This window comes from Oncorhynchus mykiss, chromosome 16 (assembly GCF_013265735.2).
Source record: "Oncorhynchus mykiss isolate Arlee chromosome 16, USDA_OmykA_1.1, whole genome shotgun sequence".
In the NCBI taxonomy this organism is placed as follows: domain Eukaryota; kingdom Metazoa; phylum Chordata; class Actinopteri; order Salmoniformes; family Salmonidae; genus Oncorhynchus; species Oncorhynchus mykiss.
Genome location: NC_048580.1, coordinates 23,673,154 through 23,688,673, shown reverse-complemented (window position 1 = coordinate 23,688,673; position 15,520 = coordinate 23,673,154). Strand labels below are relative to the sequence as shown.

Here is a 15,520-nt window from a genome sequence, read left to right as displayed (position 1 = left end):
CAAAAGCAGAGCCCGGAGGGTTAGGTGTATGAAAATAAGCAAAATCAGAGCCCGGATAGCTCAGTCGGTAGAGCATCAGACTTTTAATCTGAGGGTCCAGGTTTCATGTCCCTGTTCGGGCAATGCTTTAATGTTCACCTTTCTTCACTACGCTGTCTTTCTGAACTTGCATTTTCCTTGACTTTCCATGACATGTTCGACCTGAGGACAAAACACTCACAGAGCCAAAACAGCTTAGTCTGAAGACATCCTCATAGTACCGATAAAGTTTGTAGAAACATGTCATACAATGTCAAAATGAATCCTCAGGTTGTCTATTGTCTTAATAATTGATAATATTTCAACCGGACAATAGCGTATTCAATAGAAAGGAAAAACAACGAAGGGTGCGCACTCGGTCACGCTCGCAAACCAGCACTGCATGCTTCCTAAGCACTGACAGAAAGGTCTCGTTCTTCATAATTTTTCAGAAAAGAAGCCTGAAACAATGTCTAAAGACTGTTGACATCTAGTGGAAGCCATAGGAACTGCAATCTGGGTCCGAACCCATTAGAAACTCAATAAGCATTCAATTGAAAACTACCCACATCAAAAACAAATCGCACTTCCTGGAATGATTTTCCTCAGGTTTTCGCCTGCTGTATCAGTTCTGTTATACTCACAGACAGGATTTTAACAGTTTTGGAAACTCTAGAGTGTTTTATATCCACATCTACCAATTATATGCATATCCGAGCTTCTGGGCCTGAGTAACAGGGCACGCTTCTCATCCATATGCCGAAATACTGCCTCCAAGCCAAAAACTAGTTCAACTCCCTGTTCGAAGACTGATTTAAGTCTGTAAATCACACAGCATCATCTTATTTAGGAATTTGCAGTGTGCCATGCTTCTGTGAGAGACAATTGTAATCTTAAGCAGCATTGGTTTGGTGGTTTCTGAAAAGCCACATTGGTTCTTGTGATGATTCATTGACTTCGCTGTGTAAAGAAGGCAGAGATTGCACACATAAAATCCCTGACCACGACGTGATTTGAACACGCAACCTTCTGATCTGGAGTCCTTTGCGCCACAAGGTCTTGTACAATGTTTTTTTGGAGGGGATGCCTAGTTCAGATTTAGTTGACCGATAAAGTTTGTAGAAACATGTCAAACAATGTCAAAATGAATCCTCAGGTTGTCTATTGTCTTAATAATTGATAATATTTCAACCGGACAATAGCGTATTCAATAGAAAGGAAAAACAACGAAGGGTGCGCACTCGGTCACGCTCGCAAACCAGCACTGCATGCTTCCTGCATGATGCCTAGTTCAGATTTAGTTGACTGTATCATTTGGAATGAAAACCTGGTTCTCTGGGGAAATGTACCATCTGACAATGCCCCCTCGTCAGAACGTGCCTCTGCCCGGAGGGTTAGGTGTATGAAAATAAGCAAAATCAGAGCCCGGATAGCTCAGTCGGTAGAGCATCAGACTTTTAATCTGAGGGTCCAGGGTTCAAGTCCCTGTTCGGGCGATGCTTTAATGTTCACCTTTCTTCGCTACGCTGTCTTTCTGAACTTGCATTTTCCTTGACTTTCCATGACATGTTCGACCTGAGGACAAAACACTCACAGAGCCAAAACAGCTTAGTCTGAAGACATCCTCATAGTACCGATAAAGTTTGTAGAAACACGTCAAACAATGTCAAAATGAATCCTCAGGTTGTCTATTGTCTTAATAATTGATTATATTTCAACCGGACAATAGCGTATTCAATAGAAAGGAAAAACAACGAAGGGTGCGCACTCGGTCACGCTCGCAAACCAGCACTGCATGCTTCCTGCATGATGCCTAGTTCAGATTTAGTTGACTGTATCATTTGGAATGAAAACCTGGTTCTCTGGGGAAATGTACCATCTGACAATGCCCCCTCGTCAGAACGTGCCTCTGCCCGGCAGGTTAGGTGTATGAAAACAAGCAAAAGCAGACCCCGGATAGCTCAGTCGGAAGAGCATCAGACTTTTAATCTGAGGGTCCAGGGTTCAAGTCCCTGTTTCGGTGTTGCTTTAATGTTCACCTTTCTTCACTACGCTGTTTTTCTGAACTTGACTTTCCATGACATGTTCGACCTGAGGACAAAACACTCACAGAGCCAAAACAGCTTAGTCTGAAGACATCCTCATAGTACCGATAAAGTTTGTAGAAACATGTCAAACGATGTTAAAATGAATCCTCAGGTTGTCGATTGTCTTAATAATTGATAATATTTCAACCGGACAATAGCGTATTCAATAGAAAGGAAAAACAACGAAGGGTGCGCACTCGGTCACGCTCGCAAACCAGCACTGCATGCTTCCTAAGCACTGACAGAAAGGTCTCGTTCTTCATAATTTTTCAGAAAAGAAGCCTGAAACAATGTCTAAAGACTGTTGACATCTAGTGGAAGCCATAGGAACTGCAATCTGGGTCCGAACCCATTAGAAACTCAATAAGCATTCAATTGAAAACTACCCACATCAAAAACAAATCGCACTTCCTGGAATGATTTTCCTCAGGTTTTCGCCTGCTGTATCAGTTCTGTTATACTCACAGACAGGATTTTAACAGTTTTGGAAACTCTAGAGTGTTTTATATCCACATCTACCAATTATATGCATATCCGAGCTTCTGGGCCTGAGTAACAGGGCACGCTTCTCATCCATATGCCGAAATACTGCCTCCAAGCCAAAAACTAGTTCAACTCCCTGTTCGAAGACTGATTTAAGTCTGTAAATCACACAGCATTATCTTATTTAGGAATTTGCAGTGTGCCATGCTTCTGTGAGAGACAATTGTAATCTTAAGCAGCATTGGTTTGGTGGTTTCTGAAAAGCCACATTGGTTCTTGTGATGATTCATTGACTTCGCTGTGTAAAGAAGGCAGAGATTGCACACATAAAATCCCTGACCACGACGTGATTTGAACACGCAACCTTCTGATCTGGAGTCAGACGCGCTACCTTTGCGCCACAAGGTCTTGTACAATGTTTTTTTGGAGGGGATGCCTAGTTCAGATTTAGTTGACTGTATCATTTGGAATGAAAACCTGGTTCTCTGGGGAAATGTACCATCTGACAATGACCCCTCGTCAGTACGTGCCTCTGCCCGGCAGGTTAGGTGTATGAAAATAAGCAAAAGTACTGCCCGGCAGGTTAGGTGTATGAAAACAAGCAAAAGTAGACCCCGGATAGCTCAGTCGGAAGAGCATCAGACTTTTAATCTGAGGGTCCAGGGTTCAAGTCCCTGTTTCGGTGTTGCTTTAATGTTCACCTTTCTTCACTACGCTGTCTTTCTGAACTTGACTTTCCATGACATGTTCGACCTGAGGACAAAACACTCACAGAGCCAAAACAGCTTAGTCTGAAGACATCCTCATAGTACCGATAAAGTTTGTAGAAACATGTCAAACGATGTTAAAATGAATCCTCAGGTTGTCGATTGTCTTAATAATTGATAATATTTCAACAGGACAATAGCGTATTCAATAGAAAGGAAAAACAACGAAGGGTGCGCACTCGGTCACGCTCGCAAACCAGCACTGCATGCTTCCTAAGCACTGACAGAAAGGTCTCGTTCTTCATAATTTTTCAGAAAAGAAGCCTGAAACAATGTCTAAAGACTGTTGACATCTAGTGGAAGCCATAGGAACTGCAATCTGGGTCCGAACCCATTAGAAACTCAATAAGCATTCAATTGAAAACTACCCACATCAAAAACAAATCGCACTTCCTGGAATGATTTTCCTCAGGTTTTCGCCTGCTGTATCAGTTCTGTTATACTCACAGACAGGATTTTAACAGTTTTGGAAACTCTAGAGTGTTTTATATCCACATCTACCAATTATATGCATATCCGAGCTTCTGGGCCTGAGTAACAGGGCACGCTTCTCATCCATATGCCGAAATACTGCCTCCAAGCCAAAAACTAGTTCAACTCCCTGTTCGAAGACTGATTTAAGTCTGTAAATCACACAGCATTATCTTATTTAGGAATTTGCAGTGTGCCATGCTTCTGTGAGAGACAATTGTAATCTTAAGCAGCATTGGTTTGGTGGTTTCTGAAAAGCCACATTGGTTCTTGTGATGATTCATTGACTTCGCTGTGTAAAGAAGGCAGAGATTGCACACATAAAATCCCTGACCACGACGTGATTTGAACACGCAACCTTCTGATCTGGAGTCAGACGCGCTACCTTTGCGCCACAAGGTCTTGTACAATGTTTTTTTGGAGGGGATGCCTAGTTCAGATTTAGTTGACTGTATCATTTGGAATGAAAACCTGGTTCTCTGGGGAAATGTACCATCTGACAATGACCCCTCGTCAGTACGTGCCTCTGCCCGGCAGGTTAGGTGTATGAAAATAAGCAAAAGTACTGCCCGGCAGGTTAGGTGTATGAAAACAAGCAAAAGTAGACCCCGGATAGCTCAGTCGGAAGAGCATCAGACTTTTAATCTGAGGGTCCAGGGTTCAAGTCCCTGTTTCGGTGTTGCTTTAATGTTCACCTTTCTTCACTACGCTGTCTTTCTGAACTTGACTTTCCATGACATGTTCGACCTGAGGACAAAACACTCACAGAGCCAAAACAGCTTAGTCTGAAGACATCCTCATAGTACCGATAAAGTTTGTAGAAACATGTCAAACGATGTTAAAATGAATCCTCAGGTTGTCGATTGTCTTAATAATTGATAATATTTCAACAGGACAATAGCGTATTCAATAGAAAGGAAAAACAACGAAGGGTGCGCACTCGGTCACGCTCGCAAACCAGCACTGCATGCTTCCTAAGCACTGACAGAAAGGTCTCGTTCTTCATAATTTTTCAGAAAAGAAGCCTGAAACAATGTCTAAAGACTGTTGACATCTAGTGGAAGCCATAGGAACTGCAATCTGGGTCCGAACCCATTAGAAACTCAATAAGCATTCAATTGAAAACTACCCACATCAAAAACAAATCGCACTTCCTGGAATGATTTTCCTCAGGTTTTCGCCTGCTGTATCAGTTCTGTTATACTCACAGACAGGATTTTAACAGTTTTGGAAACTCTAGAGTGTTTTATATCCACATCTACCAATTATATGCATATCCGAGCTTCTGGGCCTGAGTAACAGGGCACGCTTCTCATCCATATGCCGAAATACTGCCTCCAAGCCAAAAACTAGTTCAACTCCCTGTTCGAAGACTGATTTAAGTCTGTAAATCACACAGCATCATCTTATTTAGGAATTTGCAGTGTGCCATGCTTCTGTGAGAGACAATTGTAATCTTAAGCAGCATTGGTTTGGTGGTTTCTGAAAAGCCACATTGGTTCTTGTGATGATTCATTGACTTCGCTGTGTAAAGAAGGCAGAGATTGCACACATAAAATCCCTGACCACGACGTGATTTGAACACGCAACCTTCTGATCTGGAGTCCTTTGCGCCACAAGGTCTTGTACAATGTTTTTTTGGAGGGGATGCCTAGTTCAGATTTAGTTGACCGATAAAGTTTGTAGAAACATGTCAAACAATGTCAAAATGAATCCTCAGGTTGTCTATTGTCTTAATAATTGATAATATTTCAACCGGACAATAGCGTATTCAATAGAAAGGAAAAACAACGAAGGGTGCGCACTCGGTCACGCTCGCAAACCAGCACTGCATGCTTCCTGCATGATGCCTAGTTCAGATTTAGTTGACTGTATCATTTGGAATGAAAACCTGGTTCTCTGGGGAAATGTACCATCTGACAATGCCCCCTCGTCAGAACGTGCCTCTGCCCGGAGGGTTAGGTGTATGAAAATAAGCAAAATCAGAGCCCGGATAGCTCAGTCGGTAGAGCATCAGACTTTTAATCTGAGGGTCCAGGGTTCAAGTCCCTGTTCGGGCGATGCTTTAATGTTCACCTTTCTTCGCTACGCTGTCTTTCTGAACTTGCATTTTCCTTGACTTTCCATGACATGTTCGACCTGAGGACAAAACACTCACAGAGCCAAAACAGCTTAGTCTGAAGACATCCTCATAGTACCGATAAAGTTTGTAGAAACACGTCAAACAATGTCAAAATGAATCCTCAGGTTGTCTATTGTCTTAATAATTGATTATATTTCAACCGGACAATAGCGTATTCAATAGAAAGGAAAAACAACGAAGGGTGCGCACTCGGTCACGCTCGCAAACCAGCACTGCATGCTTCCTGCATGATGCCTAGTTCAGATTTAGTTGACTGTATCATTTGGAATGAAAACCTGGTTCTCTGGGGAAATGTACCATCTGACAATGCCCCCTCGTCAGAACGTGCCTCTGCCCGGCAGGTTAGGTGTATGAAAACAAGCAAAAGTAGACCCCGGATAGCTCAGTCGGAAGAGCATCAGACTTTTAATCTGAGGGTCCAGGGTTCAAGTCCCTGTTTCGGTGTTGCTTTAATGTTCACCTTTCTTCACTACGCTGTTTTTCTGAACTTGACTTTCCATGACATGTTCGACCTGAGGACAAAACACTCACAGAGCCAAAACAGCTTAGTCTGAAGACATCCTCATAGTACCGATAAAGTTTGTAGAAACATGTCAAACGATGTTAAAATGAATCCTCAGGTTGTCGATTGTCTTAATAATTGATAATATTTCAACCGGACAATAGCGTATTCAATAGAAAGGAAAAACAACGAAGGGTGCGCACTCGGTCACGCTCGCAAACCAGCACTGCATGCTTCCTAAGCACTGACAGAAAGGTCTCGTTCTTCATAATTTTTCAGAAAAGAAGCCTGAAACAATGTCTAAAGACTGTTGACATCTAGTGGAAGCCATAGGAACTGCAATCTGGGTCCGAACCCATTAGAAACTCAATAAGCATTCAATTGAAAACTACCCACATCAAAAACAAATCGCACTTCCTGGAATGATTTTCCTCAGGTTTTCGCCTGCTGTATCAGTTCTGTTATACTCACAGACAGGATTTTAACAGTTTTGGAAACTCTAGAGTGTTTTATATCCACATCTACCAATTATATGCATATCCGAGCTTCTGGGCCTGAGTAACAGGGCACGCTTCTCATCCATATGCCGAAATACTGCCTCCAAGCCAAAAACTAGTTCAACTCCCTGTTCGAAGACTGATTTAAGTCTGTAAATCACACAGCATTATCTTATTTAGGAATTTGCAGTGTGCCATGCTTCTGTGAGAGACAATTGTAATCTTAAGCAGCATTGGTTTGGTGGTTTCTGAAAAGCCACATTGGTTCTTGTGATGATTCATTGACTTCGCTGTGTAAAGAAGGCAGAGATTGCACACATAAAATCCCTGACCACGACGTGATTTGAACACGCAACCTTCTGATCTGGAGTCAGACGCGCTACCTTTGCGCCACAAGGTCTTGTACAATGTTTTTTTGGAGGGGATGCCTAGTTCAGATTTAGTTGACTGTATCATTTGGAATGAAAACCTGGTTCTCTGGGGAAATGTACCATCTGACAATGCCCCCTCGTCAGAACGTGCCTCTGCCCGGCAGGTTAGGTGTATGAAAATAAGCAAAAGTACTGCCCGGCAGGTTAGGTGTATGAAAACAAGCAAAAGTAGACCCCGGATAGCTCAGTCGGAAGAGCATCAGACTTTTAATCTGAGGGTCCAGGGTTCAAGTCCCTGTTCGGGCGATGCTTTAATGTTCACCTTTCTTCACTACGCTGTCTTTCTGAACTTGCATTTTCCTTGACTTTCCATGACATGTTCGACCTGAGGACAAAACACTCACAGAGCCAAAACAGCTTAGTCTGAAGACATCCTCATAGTACCGATAAAGTTTGTAGAAACATTGACAGAAAGGTCTCGTTCTTCGTAATTTTTCAGAAAAGAAGCCTGAAACAATGTCTAAAGACTGTTGACATCTAGTGGAAGCCATAGGAACTGCAATCTGGGTCCGAACCCATTAGAAACTCAATAAGCATTCAATTGAAAACTACCCACATCAAAAACAAATCGCACTTCCTGGAATGATTTTCCTCAGGTTTTCGCCTGCCGTATTAGTTATGTTATACTCACAGACAGGATTTTAACAGTTTTGGAAACTTTAGAGTGTTTTATATCCACATCTACCAATTATATGCATATCCGAGCTTCTGGGCCTGAGTAACAGGGCACGCTTCTCATCCATATGCCGAAATACTGCCCCCAAGCCAAAAATTTGTTCAACTCCCTGTTCGAAGACTGTCAATCACACAGCATCATCTTATTTAGGAATTTGCAGTGTGCCATGCTTCTGTGAGAGACAATTGTCATCTTAAGCAGCATTGGTTTGGTGGTTTCTGAAAAGCCACATTGGTTCTTGTGCTGATTCATTGACTTCGCTGTGTAAAGAAGGCAGAGATTGCACACATAAAATCCCTGACCACGACGTGATTTGAACACGCAACCTTCTGATCTGGAGTCAGACGCGCTACCTTTGCGTCACGAGGTCTTGTACAATGTTTTTTTGGAGGGGATGCCTAGTTCAGATGTAGTTGACTGTATCATTTGGAATGAAAACCTGGTTCTCTGGGGAAATGTACCATCTGACAATGCCCCCTCATCAGAACGTGCCTCTGCCCGGCAGGTTAGGTGTATGAAAATAAGCAAAAGCAGAGCCCGGAGGGATAGGTGTATGAAAATAAGCTAAATCAGAGCCCTGATAGCTCAGTCGGTAGAGCATCAGACTTTTAATCTGAGGGTCCAGGGTTCAAGTCCCTGTTCGGGCGATGCTTTAATGTTCACCTTTCTTCACTACGCTGTCTTTCTGAACTTGCATTTTCCTTGACTTTCCATGACATGTTCGACCTGAGGACAAAACACTCACAGAGCCAAAACAGCTTAGTCTGAAGACATCCTCATAGTACCGATAAAGTTTGTAGAAACATGTCAAACAATGTCAAAATGAATCCTCAGGTTGTCTATTGTCTTAATAATTGATAATATTTCAACTGGACAATAGCGTATTCAATAGAAAGGAAAAACAACGAAGGGTGCGCACTCGGTCACGCTCGCAAACCAGCACTGCATGCTTCCTGCATGATGCCTAGTTCAGATTTAGTTGACTGTATCATTTGGAATGAAAACCTGGTTCTCTGGGGAAATGTACCATCTGACAATGCCCCCTCGTCAGAACGTGCCTCTGCCCGGCAGGTTAGGTGTATGAAAATAAGCAAAAGCAGAGCCCGGAGGGTTAGGTGTATGAAAATAAGCAAAATCAGAGCCCGGATAGCTGTCGGTAGAGCATCAGACTTTTAATCTGAGGGTCCAGGGTTCAAGTCCCTGTTCGGGTGATGCTTTAATGTTCACCTTACTTCACTACGCTGTCTTTCTGAACTTGCATTTTCCTTGACTTTCCATGACATGTTCGACCTGAGGACAAAACACTCACAGAGCCAAAACAGCTTAGTCTGAAGACATCCTCATAGTACCGATAAAGTTTGTAGAAACATGTCAAACAATGTCAAAATGAATCCTCAGGTTGTCTATTGTCTTAATAATTGATAATATTTCAACCGGACAATAGCGTATTCAATAGAAAGGAAAAACAACGAAGGGTGCGCACTCGGTCACGCTCGCAAACCAGCACTGCATGCTTCCTAAGCACTGACAGAAAGGTCTCGTTCTTCGTAATTTTTCAGAAAAGAAGCCTGAAACAATGTCTAAAGACTGTTGACATATAGTGGAAGCCATAGGAACTGCAATCTGGGTCCGAACCCATTAGAAACTCAATAAGCATTCAATTGAAAACTACCCACATCAAAAACAAATCGCACTTCCTGGAATGATTTTCCTCAGGTTTTCACCTGCCGTATTAGTTATGTTATACTCACAGACAGGATTTTAACAGTTTTGGAAACTTTAGAGTGTTTTATATCCACATCTACCAATTATATGCATATCCGAGCTTCTGGGCCTGAGTAACAGGGCACGCTTCTCATCCATATGCCGAAATACTGCCCCCAAGCCAAAAATTAGTTCAACTCCCTGTTCGAAGACTGATTTAAGTCTGTCAATCACACAGCATCATCTTATTTAGGAATTTGCAGTGTGCCATGCTTCTGTGAGAGACAATTGTAATTTTAAGCAGCATTGGTTTGGTGGTTTCTGAATTGTGCTGATTCATTGACTTCGCTGTGTAAAGAAGGCAGAGATTGCACACATAAAATCCCTGACCACGACGCGATTTGAACACGCAACCTTCTGATCTGGAGTCAGACGCGCTACCTTTGCACCACGAGGTCTTGTACAATGTGTTTTTTGGAGGGGATGCCTAGTTCAGATTTTGTTGACTGTATCATTTGGAATGAAAACCTGGTTCTCTGGGGAAATGTACCATCTGACAATGCCCCCTCGTCAGAACGTGCCTCTGCCCGGCAGGTTAGGTGTATGAAAATAAGCAAAAGCAGAGCCCGGAGGGTTAGGTGTATGAAAATAAGCAAAATCAGAGCCCGGATAGCTCAGTCGGTAGAGCATCAGACTTTTAATCTGAGGGTCCAGGGTTCAAGTCCCTGTTCGGGCGATGCTTTAATGTTCACCTTTCTTCACTACGCTGTCTTTCTGAACTTGCATTTTCCTTGACTTTCCATGACATGTTCGACCTGAGGACAAAACACTCACAGAGCCAAAACAGCTTAGTCTGAAGACATCCTCATAGTACCGATAAAGTTTGTAGAAACATGTCAAACAATGTCAAAATGAATCCTCAGGTTGTCTATTGTCTTAATAATTGATAATATTTCAACCGGACAATAGCGTATTCAATAGAAAGGAAAAACAACGAAGGGTGCGCACTCGGTCACGCTCGCAAACCAGCACTGCATGCTTCCTGCATGATGCCTAGTTCAGATTTAGTTGACTGTATCATTTGGAATGAAAACCTGGTTCTCTGGGGAAATGTACCATCTGACAATGCCCCCTCGTCAGAACGTGCCTCTGCCCGGCATGTTAGGTGTATGAAAATAAGCAAAAGCAGAGCCCGGAGGGTTAGGTGTATGAAAATAAGCAAAATCAGAGCCCGGATAGCTCAGTCGGTAGAGCATCAGACTTTTAATCTGAGGGTCCAGGGTTCAAGTCCCTGTTCGGGCGATGCTTTAATGTTCACCTTTCTTCACTACGCTGTCTTTCTGAACTTGCATTTTCCTTGACTTTCCATGACATGTTCGACCTGAGGACAAAACACTCACAGAGCCAAAACAGCTTAGTCTGAAGACATCCTCATAGTACCGATAAAGTTTGTAGAAACATGTCAAACAATGTCAAAATGAATCCTCAGGTTGTCTATTGTCTTAATAATTGATAATATTTCAACCGGACAATAGCGTATTCAATAGAAAGGAAAAACAACGAAGGGTGCGCACTCGGTCACGCTCGCAAACCAGCACTGCATGCTTCCTGCATGATGCCTAGTTCAGATTTAGTTGACTGTATCATTTGGAATGAAAACCTGGTTCTCTGGGGAAATGTACCATCTGACAATGCCCCCTCGTCAGAACGTGCCTCTGCCCGGCATGTTAGGTGTATGAAAATAAGCAAAAGCAGAGCCCGGAGGGTTAGGTGTATGAAAATAAGCAAAATCAGAGCCCGGATAGCTCAGTCGGTAGAGCATCAGACTTTTAATCTGAGGGTCCAGGGTTCAAGTCCCTGTTCGGGCGATGCTTTAATGTTCACCTTTCTTCACTACGCTGTCTTTCTGAACTTGCATTTTCCTTGACTTTCCATGACATGTTCGACCTGAGGACAAAACACTCACAGAGCCAAAACAGCTTAGTCTGAAGACATCCTCATAGTACCGATAAAGTTTGTAGAAACATGTCAAACAATGTCAAAATGAATCCTCAGGTTGTCTATTGTCTTAATAATTTATAATATTTCAACCGGACAATAGCGTATTCAATAGAAAGGAAAAACAACGAAGGGTGCGCACTCGGTCACGCTCGCAAACCAGCACTGCATGCTTCCTAAGCACTGACAGAAAGGTCTCGTTCTTCGTAATTTTTCAGAAAAGAAGCCTGAAACAATGTCTAAAGACTGTTGACATATAGTGGAAGCCATAGGAACTGCAATCTGGGTCCGAACCCATTAGAAACTCAATAAGATTTATAAGTCTGTCAATCACACAGCATCATCTTATTTAGGAATTTGCAGTGTGCCATGCTTCTGTGAGAGACAATTGTAATTTTAAGCAGCATTGGTTTGGTGGTTTCTGAATTGTGCTGATTCATTGACTTCGCTGTGTAAAGAAGGCAGAGATTGCACACATAAAATCCCTGACCACGACGCGATTTGAACACGCAACCTTCTGATCTGGAGTCAGACGCGCTACCTTTGCGCCACGAGGTCTTGTACAATGTTTTTTTGGAGGGGATGCCTAGTTCAGATTTAGTTGACTGTATCATTTGGAATGAAAACCTGGTTCTCTGGGGAAATGTACCATCTGACAATGCCCCCTCGTCAGAACGTGCCTCTGCCCGGCAGGTTAGGTGTATGAAAATAAGCAAAAGCAGAGCCCGGAGGGTTAGGTGTTTGAAAATAAGCAAAATCAGAGCCCGCATAGCTCAGTCGGTAGAGCATCAGACTTTTAATCTGAGGGTCCAGGGTTCAAGTCCCTGTTCGGGCGATGCTTTAATGTTCACCTTTCTTCGCTACGCTGTCTTTCTGAACTTGCATTTTCCTTGACTTTCCATGACATGTTCGACCTGAGGACAAAACACTCACAGAGCCAAAACAGCTTAGTCTGAAGACATCCTCATAGTACCGATAAAGTTTGTAGAAACATGTCAAACAATGTCAAAATGAGTCCTCAGGTTGTCTATTGTCTTAATAATTGATAATATTTCAACCGGACAATAGCGTATTCAATAGAAAGGAAAAACAACGAAGGGTGCGCACTCGGTCACGCTCGCAAACCAGCACTGCATGCTTCCTGCATGATGCCTAGTTCAGATTTAGTTGACTGTATCATTTGGAATGAAAACCTGGTTCTCTGGGGAAATGTACCATCTGACAATGCCCCCTCGTCAGAACGTGCCTCTGCCCGGCAGGTTAGGTGTATGAAAATAAGCAAAAGCAGAGCCCGGAGGGTTAGGTGTATGAAAATAAGCAAAATCAGAGCCCGGATAGCTCAGTCGGTAGAGCATCAGACTTTTAATCTGAGGGTCCAGGGTTCAAGTCCCTGTTCGGGCGATGCTTTAATGTTCACCTTTCTTCGCTACGCTGTCTTTCTGAACTTGCATTTTCCTTGACTTTCCATGACATGTTCGACCTGAGGACAAAACACTCACAGAGCCAAAACAGCTTAGTCTGAAGACATCCTCATAGTACCGATAAAGTTTGTAGAAACATTGACAGAAAGGTCTCGTTCTTCGTAATTTTTCAGAAAAGAAGCCTGAAACAATGTCTAAAGACTGTTGACATCTAGTGGAAGCCATAGGAACTGCAATCTGGGTCCGAACCCATTAGAAACTCAATAAGCATTCAATTGAAAACTACCCACATCAAAAACAAATCGCACTTCCTGGAATGATTTTCCTCAGGTTTTCGCCTGCCGTATTAGTTATGTTATACTCACAGACAGGATTTTAACAGTTTTGGAAACTTTAGAGTGTTTTATATCCACATCTACCAATTATATGCATATCCGAGCTTCTGGGCCTGAGTAACAGGGCACGCTTCTCATCCATATGCCGAAATACTGCCCCCAAGCCAAAAATTAGTTCAACTCCCTGTTCGAAGACTGATTTAAGTCTGTCAATCACACAGCATCATCTTATTTAGGAATTTGCAGTGTGCCATGCTTCTGTGAGAGACAATTGTAATTTTAAGCAGCATTGGTTTGTTGGTTTCTGAATTGTGCTGATTCATTGACTTCGCTGTGTAAAGAAGTGCACACAAGATTGCACACATAAAATCCCTGACCACGACGCGATTTGAACACGCAACCTTCTGATCTGGAGTCAGACGCGCTACCTTTGCGCCACGAGGTCTTGTACAACGTTTTTTTGGAGTTCAGATTTAGTTGACTGTATCATTTGGAATGAAAACCTGGTTCTCTGGGGAAATGTACCATCTGACAATGCCCCCTCGTCAGAACGTGCCTCTGCCCGGCAGGTTAGGTGTATGAAAATAAGCATAAGAAAAATTGCATTTTCCTTGACTTTCCATGACATGTTCGACCTGAGGACAAAACACTCACAGAGCCAAAACAGCTTAGTCTGAAGACATCCTCATAGTACCGATAAAGTTTGTAGAAACATGTCAAACAATGTCAAAATGAATCCTCAGGTTGTCTATTGTCTTAATAATTGATAATATTTCAACCGGACAATAGCGTATTCAATAGAAAGGAAAAACAACGAAGGGTGCGCACTCGGTCACGCTCGCAAACCAGCACTGCATGCTTCCTGCATGATGCCTAGTTCAGATTTAGTTGACTGTATCATTTGGAATGAAAACCTGGCTCTCTGGGGAAATGTACCATCTGACAATGCCCCCTCGTCAGAACGTGCCTCTGCCCGGCAGGTTAGGTGTATGAAAATAAGCAAAAGCAGAGCCCGGAGGGTTAGGTGTATGAAAATAAGCAAAATCAGAGCCCGGATAGCTCAGTCGGTAGAGCATCAGACTTTTAATCTGAGGGTCCAGGGTTCAAGTCCCTGTTCGGGCGATGCTTTAATGTTCACCTTTCTTCGCTACGCTGTCTTTCTGAACTTGCATTTTCCTTGACTTTCCATGACATGTTCGACCTGAGGACAAAACACTCACAGAGCCAAAACAGCTTAGTCTGAAGACATCCTCATAGTACCGATAAAGTTTGTAGAAACATGTCAAACAATGTCAAAATGAGTCCTCAGGTTGTCTATTGTCTTAATAATTGATAATATTTCAACCGGACAATAGCGTATTCAATAGAAAGGAAAAACAACGAAGGGTGCGCACTCGGTCACGCTCGCAAACCAGCACTGCATGCTTCCTGCATGATGCCTAGTTCAGATTTAGTTGACTGTATCATTTGGAATGAAAACCTGGTTCTCTGGGGAAATGTACCATCTGACAATGCCCCCTCGTCAGAACGTGCCTCTGCCCGGCAGGTTAGGTGTATGAAAATAAGCAAAAGCAGAGCCCGGAGGGTTAGTTGTATGAAAATAAGCAAAATCAGAGCCCGGATAGCTCAGTCGGTAGAGCATCAGACTTTTAATCTGAGGGTCCAGGGTTCAAGTCCCTGTTCGGGCGATGCTTTAATGTTCACCTTTCTTCGCTACGCTGTCTTTCTGAACTTGCATTTTCCTTGACTTTCCATGACATGTTCGACCTGAGGACAAAACACTCACAGAGCCAAAACAGCTTAGTCTGAAGACATCCTCATAGTACCGATAAAGTTTGTAGAAACATGTCAAACAATGTCAAAATGAGTCCTCAGGTTGTCTATTGTCTTAATAATTGATAATATTTCAACCGGACAATAGCGTATTCAATAGAAAGGAAAAACAACGAAGGGTGCGCACTCGGTCACGCTCGCAAACCAGCACTGC

The 15,520-nt window shown here is 42.9% G+C and overlaps 24 non-coding genes across 24 annotated transcripts; 17 read left to right on the top strand and 7 right to left on the bottom strand.

Annotated features, from left to right (window-relative positions):
- Positions 1-49: 49 nt before the first annotated feature.
- Positions 50-122, top strand: trnak-uuu. The gene has a single exon. It is a non-coding gene; the product is annotated as a tRNA-Lys (tRNA).
- Positions 123-1,441: 1,319 nt separating this feature from the next.
- trnak-uuu lies at positions 1,442-1,514 on the top strand. The gene has a single exon. It is a non-coding gene; the product is annotated as a tRNA-Lys (tRNA).
- A 454-nt stretch (positions 1,515-1,968) lies between these two features.
- trnak-uuu lies at positions 1,969-2,042 on the top strand. The gene has a single exon. It is a non-coding gene; the product is annotated as a tRNA-Lys (tRNA).
- Positions 2,043-2,924: 882 nt separating this feature from the next.
- On the bottom strand, positions 2,925-2,996 carry trnaw-cca. The gene has a single exon. It is a non-coding gene; the product is annotated as a tRNA-Trp (tRNA).
- A 204-nt stretch (positions 2,997-3,200) lies between these two features.
- Positions 3,201-3,274, top strand: trnak-uuu. The gene has a single exon. It is a non-coding gene; the product is annotated as a tRNA-Lys (tRNA).
- Positions 3,275-4,156: 882 nt separating this feature from the next.
- Positions 4,157-4,228, bottom strand: trnaw-cca. Its single transcript has one exon. It is a non-coding gene; the product is annotated as a tRNA-Trp (tRNA).
- A 204-nt stretch (positions 4,229-4,432) lies between these two features.
- trnak-uuu lies at positions 4,433-4,506 on the top strand. Its single transcript has one exon. It is a non-coding gene; the product is annotated as a tRNA-Lys (tRNA).
- A 1,307-nt stretch (positions 4,507-5,813) lies between these two features.
- trnak-uuu lies at positions 5,814-5,886 on the top strand. The gene has a single exon. It is a non-coding gene; the product is annotated as a tRNA-Lys (tRNA).
- Positions 5,887-6,340: 454 nt separating this feature from the next.
- Positions 6,341-6,414, top strand: trnak-uuu. Its single transcript has one exon. It is a non-coding gene; the product is annotated as a tRNA-Lys (tRNA).
- An 882-nt stretch (positions 6,415-7,296) lies between these two features.
- Positions 7,297-7,368, bottom strand: trnaw-cca. The gene has a single exon. It is a non-coding gene; the product is annotated as a tRNA-Trp (tRNA).
- Positions 7,369-7,572: 204 nt separating this feature from the next.
- On the top strand, positions 7,573-7,645 carry trnak-uuu. The gene has a single exon. It is a non-coding gene; the product is annotated as a tRNA-Lys (tRNA).
- A 728-nt stretch (positions 7,646-8,373) lies between these two features.
- trnaw-cca lies at positions 8,374-8,445 on the bottom strand. The gene has a single exon. It is a non-coding gene; the product is annotated as a tRNA-Trp (tRNA).
- Positions 8,446-8,649: 204 nt separating this feature from the next.
- Positions 8,650-8,722, top strand: trnak-uuu. Its single transcript has one exon. It is a non-coding gene; the product is annotated as a tRNA-Lys (tRNA).
- A 493-nt stretch (positions 8,723-9,215) lies between these two features.
- Positions 9,216-9,286, top strand: trnak-uuu. The gene has a single exon. It is a non-coding gene; the product is annotated as a tRNA-Lys (tRNA).
- Positions 9,287-10,165: 879 nt separating this feature from the next.
- Positions 10,166-10,237, bottom strand: trnaw-cca. The gene has a single exon. It is a non-coding gene; the product is annotated as a tRNA-Trp (tRNA).
- A 205-nt stretch (positions 10,238-10,442) lies between these two features.
- Positions 10,443-10,515, top strand: trnak-uuu. Its single transcript has one exon. It is a non-coding gene; the product is annotated as a tRNA-Lys (tRNA).
- Positions 10,516-11,008: 493 nt separating this feature from the next.
- On the top strand, positions 11,009-11,081 carry trnak-uuu. Its single transcript has one exon. It is a non-coding gene; the product is annotated as a tRNA-Lys (tRNA).
- Positions 11,082-11,574: 493 nt separating this feature from the next.
- trnak-uuu lies at positions 11,575-11,647 on the top strand. Its single transcript has one exon. It is a non-coding gene; the product is annotated as a tRNA-Lys (tRNA).
- A 616-nt stretch (positions 11,648-12,263) lies between these two features.
- On the bottom strand, positions 12,264-12,335 carry trnaw-cca. Its single transcript has one exon. It is a non-coding gene; the product is annotated as a tRNA-Trp (tRNA).
- Positions 12,336-12,539: 204 nt separating this feature from the next.
- On the top strand, positions 12,540-12,612 carry trnak-uuu. Its single transcript has one exon. It is a non-coding gene; the product is annotated as a tRNA-Lys (tRNA).
- A 493-nt stretch (positions 12,613-13,105) lies between these two features.
- trnak-uuu lies at positions 13,106-13,178 on the top strand. The gene has a single exon. It is a non-coding gene; the product is annotated as a tRNA-Lys (tRNA).
- A 728-nt stretch (positions 13,179-13,906) lies between these two features.
- trnaw-cca lies at positions 13,907-13,978 on the bottom strand. The gene has a single exon. It is a non-coding gene; the product is annotated as a tRNA-Trp (tRNA).
- A 604-nt stretch (positions 13,979-14,582) lies between these two features.
- trnak-uuu lies at positions 14,583-14,655 on the top strand. Its single transcript has one exon. It is a non-coding gene; the product is annotated as a tRNA-Lys (tRNA).
- A 493-nt stretch (positions 14,656-15,148) lies between these two features.
- trnak-uuu lies at positions 15,149-15,221 on the top strand. The gene has a single exon. It is a non-coding gene; the product is annotated as a tRNA-Lys (tRNA).
- The last annotated feature ends 299 nt before the right edge of the window (positions 15,222-15,520 follow it).